This window comes from Arachis hypogaea, chromosome 18 (assembly GCF_003086295.3).
Source record: "Arachis hypogaea cultivar Tifrunner chromosome 18, arahy.Tifrunner.gnm2.J5K5, whole genome shotgun sequence".
Classification (NCBI taxonomy): domain Eukaryota; kingdom Viridiplantae; phylum Streptophyta; class Magnoliopsida; order Fabales; family Fabaceae; genus Arachis; species Arachis hypogaea.
The window spans coordinates 106132304-106148464 of record NC_092053.1 but is presented as its reverse complement, the minus strand read 5'-3'; the positions used below and the strand labels follow the sequence as shown (position 1 = coordinate 106148464).

Sequence of the window (16161 nt, the reverse complement as noted above, 5' to 3'; positions counted from 1 at the left end):
AGTTAATTTTCCTGCCTTTAGCTTTTTTTTCAAATTTATTTACAATGGTAACATATAGGAGTTTCTTATATGAAACATTTATTTTATAATGGACTAACGTTGACACTGTGTTTGTTTCAAAAGAATACGGGGAGAAAGAAAATATAGAAAAAGAAAATGGGTAAAAAATCAAATTTTCTATTGTTTGATTTACAGAAGAAAATGAAGAGAAAAAGAAAAAAGTGGAGTGGAGTCCACCAAAACTTTTCTCCTCAACTGTGAGATGAAAACCAGCGAAGAAGGAGGAAATAACAATGTAATTACGAATTTGCTCTCTCTTTAATAAAAAAAATCAAAATTTTTCATTTCACTTCCTTTCAAATTTAAAAATCATCTCTTGTATTTTTCCTAGTTTTACAGTCCCATCAAACTTTATCTTTTCCTTATAATTAAAGAGATTAATGGTATAACTTATGAATAATTTTCATTAGTCTTTTATAAAAATATTTATTTGTATATATTTAAAAAATAATGATAATTTTTTGTTTACCATATTTAAAAGATAATAGAAGAGAATAATCTAAAAAAATGTTGTTATTAAGAAAAATAATATGTTAAAATCTTAAAATTTAATTTGAATGATTTTTTTCTATTAAAAAAATAATTTGAATATATTAATAAATTATAATTTACATATAATATAAATAAGGGTATTAATGTAATTTTATACTATTATGATTTTCTTTCTTCTCACTTTTCTTTCAATCCAAACAAAAGAATTTTCTATGTTTTCTTTCCATCCATTTTCTCTTAATCCAAACAACATACAAATAACTCTACTTTTCTTTCTATTTTCTTTCCTCTTATTTTCTTTCCTTCCATTTTCCTTCTTATATCCAAACAAAACCCGAATGATTCAAATGAAACGTTTGAGACACCAACAGAATAAAAAGTAGTTTGAGACAAGACTAATATATACTCCTAACATTTCCATTTTAAACTACCATATTTTTTCTCAATTTTTTTTAAATTAAAGGGCATGCGTAAATCTTTAAATATAAATAGTAACGAAAAGAGATCGAAGATCAATTGTTTTCCGTCAGTAATTAACAATATTTTTCTTTTAAATTTTTCTTTTTCTCTTTTTTTTTTCTCATTTATTACTTATTGATTAATTATTATTGATTAAAAAAATTTTGATTTATTAGTAAAACAGATAATAAAATAAGTGTATATATAGCAAGTTCTTTTCAATAATAGTGACAGCATATATAGTTTTACACTTGTGTTAATGCGGAAAAAAAACACCACATCAATCACCCATATAAACTATATATTATGGATGAATTAAACAAAACATATATTTATAAACAAATACATAATAACTAATTTGATAACTGTTCAGAATGGTATCTGAAAGTTTAAAAAGTGCTTGTTTAGATGAAGAGGGATCGGATACCCGTTTATTCGGCAAGATGGTAACGCTGGGTCCTTAGAGGGGGTCGTAGTACCTATAAAGGCACTTCAACGCCTAAGTCAGAAAGCTAGAGGGTAAGTTTGAGGGTAAACTTGCTTAGTTTTTATGCTAATTGAGTTCGGTTCTCCGTGGTTCGGGAGATCGGGAATATCGCGTGAAAAATCGAAACATTACTTTGTGTTTTAAAGAATTTTGAGCCTCTTGGTGGGCCGTTTTGATATTGTAGTTTTGTTAAATTTGGATATCTATTTCGCTGGCTTCGGGGGTGATCAATCCCCAGGGTAGCCGGTGAGTGGGCGTTTAACGCCGCCATGCCCGAATCCAATTGTGACTTTAAGGTGCTAGCGCTAGACGCTGGTGGCTGGGCATTTAGCGCCGAGGTGGCAGCAACTAATTTTTTTTTATTTTCTTCTTATTGAACTCTGCCAAATTTCACCCAAATGCTACCTATAATCAATGGAATGCAACAACAACTCAAAGTAGTATCCAATGGGCTATAATCCACTAAAATCATTTAACAAATCAACAGAATGCCATATAAATCACATAGAAAAGATACTAATGATGCTCACACATTACAACACTAAACTTGAAGTGTTGCTTATCCTCAAGCAACTTGAATAGAGAAAAACTAAAGTGGGTTTGGTAAAAAGTTGAAGTTCTATTGAAACTCATGCTTGTCCTATGAGTAAGGTTTAGTACATTGTGATCATGAGTGCTTCCTCGCTTTTCATTTTTCCTTGAAAACTTGGGAATGTCAACACCTTAAAGGAACTAGAACCCGGATGGTGTTATGAAATCTCACTTCCATTAAGTCTTGATTGATCCTTGAATTCCTTTCTTTGAACTTAGAGAGAATTTTTCTGTTGACAACTCTAAATGCTCCGTCTCAAGGTGACTCTTGATAGTGAGCTTTCGATCGGTAATCTCAGACTAGTTGGTCCAAGTTACTGGGTGATAAAGCATCCCATGGATCTAGTTACTCAAGCATCTCCTTGACACAGTTGCACCACAAGCATATAGATGAGATTTTGACCCCAACTTCTAACATTAAGCACCACTTTTTCTCTTGATTTTTTTTGAATACTTATTGAGGATAATACATGAAATACCATTGAAAATAAGAACATAAAACTAAAAACTAACTAAACTAAAGAAAACAGAAACTAAGAATCATGCATTAAACAGTAAAACCAAGAAATAGAAGATAGGAAAATAATATAATTATTACAGAAAGGAAAATAGAATGAAAGGAACTCAACCACCTCAGTTATTATATCGGTCATCTCCCTCCTTAGGCTGTGCTCTATATGGTCCTCCCAGACGCCTTATATCTTGCCTTATTTGGCAAAGCTCATGGTGCTAACTCTCTTGCTCAGCCACAATCTAATGGAGCAGGACGTCGTGGCTATCTTGGGTCACCGTCATCTGCTCAAGGGAGGATGTCAGCTGCTGCCAGTACTCTTGAGGTGGAAAGTAACTCCCTTGAGGCATGAGAGGTGGTATAGGAGCTTGCTTTGCTTCTTCTTCGGCTTGACCTCCCCTCGGAACCCTTGCATACTCTTTTGCATGCTCCATAGTCTTCCTTGAGATCGGCTGCTCAATGGGAATAGGGAAATCATTATCCAAGCAGACCCTTGCGGCCTCACAAAGCCGGTAAATAAGGTGAAGGAATGCTAGCTTTGCATGCGTGGAGAAGTTAGAGGCGATGCTATATATTTGTTGGGTAATGATGTCCTCCACCTCCACCTCATAGCTAATCATGATACAGTGGATCATGATGGCTCTATCCACAATGCACTCCGAGCAGTTGCTAGTCGGAAGAATGGAGCGTTGGATGAACTCCAACCAGCCTCTAGCAACTGGCTTGAGGTCATGCCGCCCCAGTTAGTTGGGTTACCCATCCGCACTCAACCTCCACTGAGCTCCCGGAAGACATATGTCTGCAAGTATCTAATTATACCTCCAGTACCAACTCATCCTCTCACTGTAAGAATCCAATTTGGAGGTGGGAGTCGAAGAGTCGCCCTAACCATCCTTAGATTGAAGTCCAAGACATTCTCTCTCACATAAGTTTGGTAGTTCTTCTCATTGACCCTATGAGCAACATCCTTGTAGGTGATTCACGCATTACCGTAGAACTTTTGGACTTTCAGCTGGCCCACATCAGTATGTGGATTGCTCAATAGTTGCCAACCTCTTCTCTCTATTTGTTGCCGAATCTCTGGATATTTATCTATCTTGAGGTCGAACTTGACTTCTGGGATCACCTTCTTCTTGCTTGTGGTCTCAAAAAAGCATTCCTCATGTAACTTAGAGAAAAACTTATTTGAGTCAAAATCCCTAGTTTGAGGTATCTTTCCCTTTCTCTTTTTTGAAGAAGACTCTCCTCCCTTTGGTGCCATTGATAAAAATATAGAAAAAGAGCGACGCGACAACACCAAACTTAAAATTTTGCTCGTCCTCGAGCAAAAAAAAATAGAGCAAAAAGGAGGAGCTAAGAAGGAAAGAAGAGGTGGTGGCGTGGGAAGAGGAATGAAGAAGAAGGGAAGAAGAAAAATAAAGTAAATAAGAAGGTGAGAGAGAGAGAGAAAGGGAGAGACAGTTTTTGGGGTGGAGGGAGAGGAAGGAATAAAAAGAAGAAGATGTAATTGTTGTTGTTGTATGGAGTGGGTGGTGCACGAAATTGTGATACATATCCATGGCTTCAAAGGCCTGGTGCTCTGATCTAGTTTTCTGTCTGTCACAACTTCGATACAACTAACCAGCAAGTGCACTGGGTCGTCCAAGTAATACCTTACGTGAGTAAGGGTCGAATCCCACGGAGATTGTTGGTATGAAGCAAGCTATGGTCACCTTGTAAATCTCAGTCAGGCAGATATAAAGTGATAATGGTGTTTTTGAATAATAAATAATAGAATAGGGATAGAGATACTTATGTAAATCATTGGTAGGAATTTCAGATAAGCGAATGGAGATGCTTTTCGTTCCTCTGAACCTCTGCTTTCCTGCTATCTTCATCCAATCAGTCTCATTCCTTTCCATGGCTGGCTTTATGTGATACATCACCACTGTCAATGGCTACTTTCGGTCATCTCACGGGAAAATGATCCAATGCCCTGTCACGGCACGGCTAATCGTCTGGAGGCATCACCCTTGTCAATGGCTTCATCTTATCCTCTCAGTGAATAATATGCTCACGCACCCTGTCACGGCACGGTTATTCATCTGTCGGTTCTCGATCATGCCGGAATAGGATTTACTATCCTTTTGCGTCTGTCACTAACGCCCTGCAATCGCGAGTTAGGAGCTCGTCACAGTCATTCAATCATTGAATCCTACTCAGAATACTACAGACAAGGTTTAGACTTTCCGGATTCTCTTGAATGCCGCCATCATTCTAGCGTACGCCACGAAGATTCCGGTTAGGAGATCTAAGAGATATTCATTCTAGCTTATTTCATGTAGAACGGAAGTGTTTGTCAGGCACGTGTTCATAGGGGAGATGGTGATGAGCGTCACACATAATCATCACCTTCATCACGTTCTTGGGTGTGAATGGATATCTTAGAAGCGAAATAAGAAGAATTGACTAGAAAACAGTAGTACTTTGCATTAATCTTTGAGGAACAGCAGAGCTCCACACCTTAATCTATGGAGTGTAGAAACTCTACCGTTGAAAATACATAAGTGAAAGGTCCAGGCATGGCCGTGTGGCCAGCCCCCATGGTCTAAGAACAATGCGTTCAAAGATGTCTAATACAATAGTAAGAGGTCCTATTTATAATAAACTAGTCACTAGGGTTTACATGAGTAAGTATTTGATGCATAAATCCACTTCCGGGGCCCACTTGGTGTGTGTTTGGGCTGAGCTTAAGTGTTCCACGTGCAGAGGCCATTTGTGGAGTTGAACGCCAGGTTTTGATCCATTTCTGGCGTTCAACTCTGGTTTTGGATCCTAATCTGGCGCTGGACGCCAGATTTGGGCAGAGAGCTGGCGTTGAACGCCAGTTTACGTCGTCTATTCTTAGCCAAAATATGGATTATTATACATTTCTGGAAAGCCCTGGATGTCTACTTTTCAACGCAATTGGAAGCGCGCCATTTCGAGTTCTGTAGCTCCAGAAAATCCACTTTGAGTGCAGGGAGGTCAGAATCCAACAGCATCAGCAGTCCTTCTTCAACCTCTGATTCTGATTTCTGCTCAAGTCCCTCAATTTCAGCCAGAAAATACCTGAAATCACAGAATAGTGTTATTGATAGTGTTATTGATTCTCCTAGTTCAGTATGATGATTCTTGAACACAGCTATTTTATGAGTCTTGGCCGTGGCCCTAAGCACTTTGTTTTCCAGTATTACCACCGGATACATAAATGCCACAGACACATAATTGGGTGAACCTTTTCAGATTGTGACTCAGCTTTGCTAAAGTCCCCAATTAGAGGTGTCCAGGGTTCTTAAGCACACTCTTTGTTTTTGCTTTGGACCTTGACTTTAACCGCTCAGTCTCAAGTTTTCACTTGACACCTACACGCCACAAGCACATGGTTAGGGACAGCTTGGTTTAGCCGCTTAGACCAGGATTTTATTCCTTTAGGCCCTCCTATCCACTGATGCTCAAAGCCTTGGGATCCTTTTTATTTGCCCTTGACTTTTGGTTTTAAGGGTTATTGGCTTTTTCTGCTTGCTTTTTCTTTTTCTTTCTATATATTTTTTTTTCGCCTATTTTTTTTTTTCATTTTCATTTTTTTCTGCAAGCTTTGTTCTTTGCTGCTTTTTCTTGCTTCAAAAATCATTTTTATGATTTTTCAGATTATCAAATAACATGTCTCCTAGTCATCATTCTTTCAAGAGCCAACATATTTAACATTCTTAAACAACAACTTCAAAAGACATATGCACTGTTCAAGCATACATTCAGAAAACAAGAAGCATTGTCACCACATCAATATAATTAAGCTAAGTTCAAGGATAAATTCGAAACTCATGTACTTCTTGTTCTTTTGAATTAAAACATTTTTCATTTAAGAGAGGTGATGGATTCATAGGACATTCATATCTTTAAGACAAAGTTACTAACTACTAATGATCATGTAATGAAAGCACAAATATAGATAAGCACATAACGTAGAAAACGAAAAACAGAAGAAAGAAGAACAAGGAATGAATTCACCTTAGTGATGGTGGCATTTCCTTCTTGAGGAACCAATGATGTCCTTGAGCTCTTCTATGTCTCTTCCTTGTCTTTGCTGCTCCTCCCTCATTACTTTTTGATCTTCTCTTATTTCATGAAGCATGATGGAGTGCTCTTGATGTTCCACCCTTAGTTGTCCCATATTGGAACTCAATTCTCCTAGGGAGGTGTTGATTTGCTCCCAATAGTTTTGTGGAGGAAAGTGCATTTGAGGCATCTCAGGGATCTCATGGAAATGAGCTTCTTGCGCCTCTTGAGCTCCATGATTGGGCTCTCTTGCTTGCTCCATCTTTTTCTTAGTGATGGGCTTGTCCTCTTTAATGAGGATATCTCCCTCTATGTCAATCCCAGCTGAATTGCATAGGTGGCAAATGAGGTGAGGGAAGGCTAACCTTGCCATAGTGGAGGACTTGTCAGCCACCTTGTAGAGTTCTTGAGGTATAATCTCATGAACTTCCACCTCTTCTCCAATCATGATGCTATGGATCATGATGGCCCGTTCTATAGTAACTTCAGACCGGTTGCTAGTGGGAATGATTGAGCATTGAATAAACTCCAACCATCCTCTAGCTATAGGCTTGAGGTCCAATCTTCTTAGTTGAACCGGCTTGCCTTTGGAGTCAATCTTCCATTGAGCTCCTTCTATACATATGTCCATAAGGACTTGGTCCAACCTTTGATCAAAGTTGACTCTCCTTGTGTAGGGGCGTGCGTTCTCTTCCATGTATGGCAAGTTGAACGCCAACCTCACATTCTCCGGACTAAAATCTAAGTATTTCCCCCGAACCATTGTAACATAGTTCTTTGGATCCGGGTTCTTACTTTGATCATGGTTCTTGGTGATCCATGCGTTGGCATAGAACTCTTGAACCATTAGGATGCCGACTTGTTGGATGGGATTTGTTAGAACTTCCCAACCTCTTCTTTGAATTTCATGTCGGATCTCCGGATACTCATTTCTTTTGAGTTTAAAAGGGACCTCAGGGATCACCTTCTTCTTGGCCACAACATCATAGAAGTGGTCTTGATGGGCTTTGGAGATGAACCTTTCCATCTCCCATGACTCGGATGTGGAATCTTTTATCTTCCCTTTCCCTCTTCTAGAGGATTCTCCGGTCTTAGATGCCATCAATGGTAATGGAAAAACAAAAAAGCTATGCTTTTACCACACCAAACTTAGAATATTGCTCGCCCTCGAGCAATAAACAAAAGAATAGAAGAAGAAGAAGAAGAAATATGGAGAGGGAGAAGGAGATGTGGTTTCGGCCAAGAGGAGTGTAGAGGGGTGTGTTATGTGAATTTGGTGAAGAATGGAGGTCTTTATATAGGGTAGGGAGGTGGGGTATTGGTTCGGCCATATGGGTGGGTTTGGGTGGGAAATTGGTTTTGAATTTTGAAGGTAGGTGGAGTTTATGAGGTAGGTTTATTGGGAAGAGTGGGTGGATGTGAGTGGTGAAGGTTTAGTGGGGAAGAGAGATTGAGGTGATTGGTGAGGGGTTTTTAGGGAAGAGTGTTTATGGGGTTGTGTGAAAGAGAGAGGTGAGAAGAAGTGAGTGGAGGTAGGTGGGGATCCTGTGGGGTCCACAGATCCTGAGTGGATCCTGTGGGGTCCACAGATCCTGAGTAGATCTTGTGGGGTCCACAGATCCTGAGGTGTTCAAGGATTTACATCCCTGCACCCATTAGGCATGTAAAAATGCCTTTGTACCCAACTCTGGGCGTTCAGCGCCAGGTTGGTGGCCATTTTGGGCGTTCAACGCCCATTTGTGTGCCATTTCTGGCGTTGAACGCCAGAACCATGCCTGTTTTGGCGTTCAGGGCCCAGAAGCTGCCCATTTTGGGCGTTCAGCGCCAGAACCATGCTCTGTTCTGGCGCTGAACGCCAGACAGATGCTCCTCCAGGGTGTGATTTTTCTTCTGCTGTTTTTGATTCTGTTTCCAATTTTTATATTTATTTTGTGACTCCACATGATCATGAACCTAAGAAAACATGAAAAACAATAAAAATAAGAATTAGATAAACATTGGGTTGCCTCCCAACAAGCGCTTCTTTAATGTCAATAGCTTGACAGTGGGCTCTCATGGAGCCTCACAGATGTGCAGAGCTTTGTTGAGACTCTCCAACACCAAACTTAGAGTTTGGATATGGGAGTTCAACACCAAACTTAGAGTTTGGTAGTGGCCTCCCAACACCAAACTTAGAGTTTGACTGTGGGGGCTCTGGTTGACTCTGCTTTGAGAGAAGCTTTTTCTGCTTCCTCTCCATGGTTGCAGAGGGAGATCCTTGAGTTTTAAACACAAGGGAGTTCTCATTCCATTGAAGGAATATTTCACCTCTGTCAACATCAATCACAGCTCTTGCTGTGGCCAGGAAAGGTCTTCCTAGGATGATGGATTCATCCTCTTCCTTTCCAGTATCCAGGACTATGAAATCAGTAGGTATGTAAAGGCCCTCAACCTTTACTAATACATCTTCTACTTGTCCATAAGCCTGTTTTCTTGAGCTGTCTGCCATCTCTAGTGAGATTTTAGCAGCTTGCACCCCATAGATTCCCAATTTCTCTATTACAGAGAGGGGCATGAGGTTTATTCCTGAACCAAGGTCACACAGAGCCTTAAAGATCATGGTGCCTATGGTACAGGGTATTATGAACTTTCCAGGATCCTGTCTCTTCTGAGGCAATGTCAGTTGATCCAGATCACTTAGTTCATTGATGAACAAGGGAGGTTCAACTTCCCAAGTATCAATGCCAAACAATTTAGCATTCAGCTTCATGATTGCACCAAGAAACTTGGCAGTTTGCTCTTCAGTAACATCCTCATTCTCTTCAAAAGAGGAATACTCATCAGAGCTCATGAAGGGCATAAGGAGGTTCAATGGAATCTCTATGGTCTCTAGATGAGTCTCAGATTCCTTTGGTTCCTCAGATGGAAGCTCCTTATTGATCACTGGACGTCCCAGGAGGTCTTCCTCCTTGGGATTCACGTCCTCTCCTCTCCTCACAGGTTCGGCCATGGCGCTTATGTCAATGGCCTTGCACTCTCCTTTTGGATTCTCTTCTGTATTGCTTGGGAGAGTACTGGGAGGGATTTCAGTGATCCTTTTACTCAGCTGGCCCACTTGTGCTTCCAGATTTCTAATGGAAGACCTTGTTTCATTCATGAAACTCACAGTGGCCTTGGATAGATCAGAGACTAGATTTGCTAAATTAGAAGTATTTTGTTCAGAGTTCTCTGTCTGTTGCTGAGTGGATGATGGAAAAGGTTTATTATTGTTAAACCTGTTTCTTCCACCATTATTAAAGCCTTGTTGGGGCTTTTGATCCTTCGATGAGAAATTTGGATGATTTCTCCATGTTGAGTTATAGGTGTTTCCATAAGGTTCACCTAAGTAATTTACCTCTGCTGTTGCAGGGTTCTCAGGATCATAAGCTTCTTCTTCATAAGAAGCCTCTTGAGTACTGTTGGATGCAGCTTGCATTCCATGCAGACTCTGAGAGATCATATTGACTTGCTGAGTCAATATTTTATTCTGAGCCAATATGGCATTCAGAGTATCAACTTCAAGAACTCCCTTCTTCATAGGCGTCCCATTACTCACAGGATTCCTTTCAGAGGTGTACATGAACTGGTTATTAGCAACCATGTCAATGAGTTCTTGAGCTTCTGCAGGCGTTTTCTTTAGATGAATGGATCCACCTGCAGAAGTGTCCAGTGACATCTTTGATAGCTCAGATAAACCATCATAGAATATATCCAGGATGGTCCATTCTGAAAGCATGTCAGAAGGACACTTTTTGGTCAACTGTTTGTATCTTTCCCAAGCTTCATAGAGGGATTCACCTTCTTTCTGTCTGAAGGTTTGAACATCAGCTCTAAGCTTGCTCAGCTTTTGAGGAGGAAAGTACTTGGCTAAGAAAGCCGTGACCAGCTTATCCCAAGAGTTCAGGCTGTCTTTGGGTTGAGAATCTAACCATAATCTAGCTCTGTCTCTTACAGCAAAAGGGAAAAGCATGAGCCTGTAGACTTCAGGATCTACTCCATTAGTCTTAACAGTATCACATATCTGCAAGAATTCAGTTAAGAACTGAAAAGGATCTTCAGATGGAAGTCCATGAAACTTGCAGTTCTGCTGCATCAGAGAAACTAACTGAGGTTTCAGCTCAAAGTTATTTGCTCCAATGGCAGGAATGGAGATGCTTCTTCCATGTAAATTGGAATTTGGTGCAGTAAAGTCACCAAGCATTCTCCTTGCATTGTTGTTGGGTTCGGCTGCCATCTCCTTTACTTGTTCGAAATTTTCAATCAAGTTGTCTCTGGATTGTTGTAATTTAGCTTCTCTTAATTTTCTCTTCAGAGTCCTTTCAGGTTCTGGATCAGCTTCAACAAGAATGCCTTTTTCTCTGTCCCTGCTCATAAGAAAGAGGAGAGAAAAAGAAAAGAAGAGGAATCCTCTATGTCACAGTAAAGAGGTTCCTTATTGTTAGTAGAAGAAAAGAAGAAGAAATTCGAACACAGATAGATGAGGGGGTTCGAATTTGGTGATGATGTGAGGAAGAGATGTTAGTTAATGAATGAATAAATAGAATAAGATGAGAGAGAAGGAGGGAATTTTTGAAAAATATTTTTGAAAAAGAGTTAGTGATTTTTGAAAATAGTTTTTGAAAAAATATTAGTAATTTTTGAAAATTCAATTTTAAAAATTAAAATAATTAATAAATTAAAAAGAAATTTTGAAAAAGGGGAAAGATATTTTCGAAAAATGAGAGAGAGAGAGTTAGTTAGGTAGTTTTGAAAAAGTTAAGAAACAAACAAAAAGTTAGTTAGTTAGTTGAAACAAATTTTGAAAAGATAAGAGGTTAGGAAGTTAAAGAAGATATTTTGAAAAGATATTTTTGAAAAAGATAAGATAAGAAGATATTTTAGAAAGTAGTTTTGAAAAAGATTTGATTTTTAAAATCACAATTAATGACTTGATTCACAAGAAATCACAAGATATGATTCTAGAACTTAAAGTTTGAATCTTTCTTAACAAGCAAGTAACAAACTTGAAATTTTTGAATCAAAACATTAATTAGTGATGTTATTTTCGAAAATTTGATGTAAAAATAAGAAAAATATTTTTGAAAAATATTTTTGGAATTTTCGAAAATAACTAAGAATTTTTGAAAAAGATTTGATTTTTGAAAAAGATTTTGAAAAAGATAAGATTTTCAAATTGAAAATTTGATTTGACTCATGAGAAACAATTTGATTTTAAAAATTTTTGAAAAAGTCAACTCAATTTTCGAATTTGATGAGAGAAAAAGGAAAAGATATTTTTTTGATTTTTGAATATTTATGAAAACGTGAAAATTATGCAATGCATGAAATTTTTAGATCAAAACAATGAATGCATGCAAGAATGCTATGAATGTCAAGATGAACACCAAGAACACTATGAAGAACATGATGAACATCAAGAACATATTTTTGGAAAGTTTTTAATGCAAAGAAAACATGCAAGACACCAAACTTAGAATTCTTTAATGCTTAGACACTAAGAATTCAAGAATGCATATGATAAACATGAAAAGACACAAATCAAAAAATCTTCAAGATCAAACAAGAAGACTTACCGAGAACAACTTGAAGATCATGAAGAACACTATGAATGCATGATATTTTCGAAAAATGCAAGATGCATATGCAAGTGACACCAAACTTATGATATGACTCAAGACTCAAACAAGAAACAGAAAAATATTTTTGATTTTTATGATTTTCTAAATTTTTTTGGATTTTTTTCGAAAATTATATGAAAAAGAAAAAATAAGGATTCCAAAAATTTTAATATGAATTCCAGGAATCTTGCATTCTTAGTCTAAAGCTTCAGTCCAGGAATTAGACATGGCTCACTAGCCAGCCAAGATTTCAAAGAAAGCTCCAGTCCAAAACACTAGACATGGCCAATGGCCAGCCAAGCTTCAGCATTTAACACCAGAGTATATTGCTCTTGATAACAAATTGCTGCTCATCATTTATCAAGTATGTAACTTACCTCTGATGGTTTGGAAACCTCAGTCCAAAAGAATTTAGACATGGCTTTACAGCCAGCCAGGCTTCACATGCTTCATGAAACACTAGAATTCATTCTTAAAAATCTTGAATAAAATTTTTGAAAACATTTTTATTTTTATTTTTTTTTTTCGAAAACAGATGAGAGATTTTTGAAAATATTTTTGAAAAATTTTTTGAAAATAAAATACAAAGAAAATTACCTAATCTGAGCAACAAGATGAGCCGTCAGTTGTCCAAACTCAAACAATCCCCGGCAACGGCGCCAAAAACTTGGTGCTGTTGCCGGATCAAAAGGGAATCTGGCACTGATGTTACCGGACCAAAAGCTTGCCGAAAACTCAAACAATCCCCGGCAACGGCGCCAAAAACTTGGTGCACGAAATTGTGATACATATCCATGGCTTCAAAGGCCTGGTGCTCTGATCTAGTTTTCTGTCTGTCACAACTTCGATACAACTAACCAGCAAGTGCACTGGGTCGTCCAAGTAATACCTTACGTGAGTAAAGGTCGAATCCCACGGAGATTGTTGGTATGAAGCAAGCTATGGTCACCTTGTAAATCTCAGTCAGGCAGATATAAAGTGATAATGGTGTTTTCGAATAATAAATAATAGAATAGGGATAGAGATACTTATGTAAATCATTGGTAGGAATTTCAGATAAGCGAATGGAGATGCTTTTCGTTCCTCTGAACCTCTGCTTTCCTGCTATCTTCATCCAATCAGTCTCATTCCTTTCCATGGCTGGCTTTATGTGATACATCACCACTGTCAATGGCTACTTTCGGTCATCTCACGGGAAAATGATCCAATGCCCTGTCACGGCACGGCTAATCGTCTGGAGGCATCACCCTTGTCAATGGCTTCATCTTATCCTCTCAGTGAATAATATGCTCACGCACCCTGTCACGGCACGGCTATTCATCTGTCGGTTCTCGATCATGCCGGAATAGGATTTACTATCCTTTTGCGTCTGTCACTAACGCCCTGCAATCGCGAGTTAGGAGCTCGTCACAGTCATTCAATCATTGAATCCTACTCGGAATACCACAGACAAGGTTTAGACTTTCCGGATTCTCTTGAATGCCGCCATCATTCTAGCGTACGCCACGAAGATTCCAGTTAGGAGATCTAAGAGATATTCATTCTAGCTTATTTCATGTAGAACGGAAGTGTTTGTCAGGCACGTGTTCATAGGGGAGATGGTGATGAGCGTCACACATAATCATCACCTTCATCACGTTCTTGGGTGTGAATGGATATCTTAGAAGCGAAATAAGAAGAATTGACTAGAAAACAGTAGTACTTTGCATTAATCTTTGAGGAACAGCAGAGCTCCACACCTTAATCTATGGAGTGTAGAAACTCTACCGTTGAAAATACATAAGTGAAAGGTCCAGGCATGGCCGTTTGGCCAGCCCCCATGGTCTAAGAACAATGCGTTCAAAGATGTCTAATACAATAGTAAGAGGTCCTATTTATAATAAACTAGTCACTAGGGTTTACATGAGTAAGTATTTGATGCATAAATCCACTTCCGGGGCCCACTTGGTGTGTGTTTGGGCTGAGCTTAAGTGTTCCACGTGCAGAGGCCATTTGTGGAGTTGAACGCCAGGTTTTGATCCATTTCTAGCGTTTAACTCTGGTTTTGGATCCTAATCTGGCGCTGGACGCCAGATTTGGGCAGAGAGCTGGCGTTGAACGCCAGTTTACGTCGTCTATTCTTAGCCAAAGTATGGACTATTATACATTGCTGGAAAGCCCTGGATGTCTAATTTCCAACGCAATTGGAAGCACGCCATTTCGAGTTCTGTAGCTCCAGAAAATCCACTTTGAGTGCAGGGAGGTCAGAATCCAACAGCATCAGCAGTCCTTCTTCAACCTCTGATTCTGATTTCTGCTCAAGTCCCTCAATTTCAGCCAGAAAATACCTGAAATCACAGAAAAACACACAAACTCATAGTAAAGTCCAGAAATGTGAATTTAACATAAAAACTAATGAAAACATCTCTAAAAGTAACTAGATCCTACTAAAAACATACTAAAAACAATGCCAAAAAGCGTATAAATTATCCGCTCATCAGTGGGGAAGGAGTGGAGGGTATTTATAGGGAAGGTTGGATGAAAGAAGAAAAGGAAAAGGGAAAAGGAGGGGAGTTACGGTGGGGAGAGTTATTGTGGGGGTGGGTGGTTGTTATGGGAAAAGGGAGGGAATCTTGGGGAAGGAAAGTGATGGGATTGGGGAGAATGGTGATGAGCGGATATTTTATATGCTTTTTGGCATCATTTTCATATAGTTTTTAGTATATTTTGTTTAGTTTTTACTAAGTTTTTATAGGTTTTAGTGTTAAATTCACATTTTTGGATTCTACTATGAGTTTTTGTGTTTTTGTGCAATTTCAGGTAAATTCTGGCTGAAATTGAGGAGCTGGAGCAAAAGTCTGATTTAGAGACAGAGAAATCACTGTAGATGCTGTCCAGATTTGACCTCCTTGCATTTGAAAGACCTTTTCTGGAGCTACTGAAGTCCAAATAGAGCGTTATTAACGACTATGGAAATATGACTTCCAGAGCTTTCCATAAATGTATAATAGTTCATACTTTGCTTTATATTAGAAGGCCCAAAACTGGCGTCCAACGCCAGCTACCTGCCCCCTTCCAGGCGTCCAGCGCCCATAGAGCAGAGACCAGCATCCAAACACCCAGAGAGGACCCCCTAGCCAGTGTGCAACGCCCTAGAAGCCTCATAGCACATGGATCTCATCAAAGCTCAGCCTAAACACTCACCAAGTAGGCCCCAGAAGTGGATTTTAGCACTAAAAAAACTGTTTTACCCTTACTAGTCATTTGTTTAGTATTTAAGGGATTAGATTTATGTAATTCAGATACCTTCTAACCTCTTTTACCACTTTACATGTTTATCATTGTATTTTCCTTTCAGTATGAGTTTCTAAACCTCCTAGGTTGAGGGGAGGAGCCCTGCTGAGTCCTATGAATTAATAAAAGTATTACTGTTTCTCTTCGATCCGTGTTTGATTAATTCTAGGATGTATATTCATTCTTCAACATGGTGAATAGGATGATCAGTGATAATCACCTCTGTTAATCATATTAAGACAAACGTGCTTGACAAACACCCGTGTCTACTTGGGTTCGTGTGAATACTTCAGTGGAAAGCGCGAACCACCAGCTTGATTTTGCATCTCTCAGACGGCTAATCCACGACTTCGTTGGGAACTTCTCGAGACACCAGTTCGGCCAATTTACGGGGAGATTAGGGTCTCTGTGGTAGAGGCTAGAACCCAAAGATGCAGCATTCTCTGATCCAGAAGATCCGACCTTGTTTGTGACACTTTGAGTATGATCATTAAGGAGAATGGACTGTACGAGCTTCACCCTCAAGCAGAGATGGATCCACACTAACCCTGGGGTTTAGATCCGGAGGAGTATTG

The 16161-nt window shown here is 38.9% G+C and overlaps 1 non-coding gene across 1 annotated transcript; it reads left to right on the top strand.

Annotated features, from left to right (window-relative positions):
* The first annotated feature begins 10425 nt into the window (after nucleotides 1-10425).
* Nucleotides 10426-10533, top strand: LOC112773699 (small nucleolar RNA R71). Its single transcript, XR_003188236.1, has one exon. It is a non-coding gene; the product is annotated as a small nucleolar RNA R71 (small nucleolar RNA).
* The last annotated feature ends 5628 nt before the right edge of the window (nucleotides 10534-16161 follow it).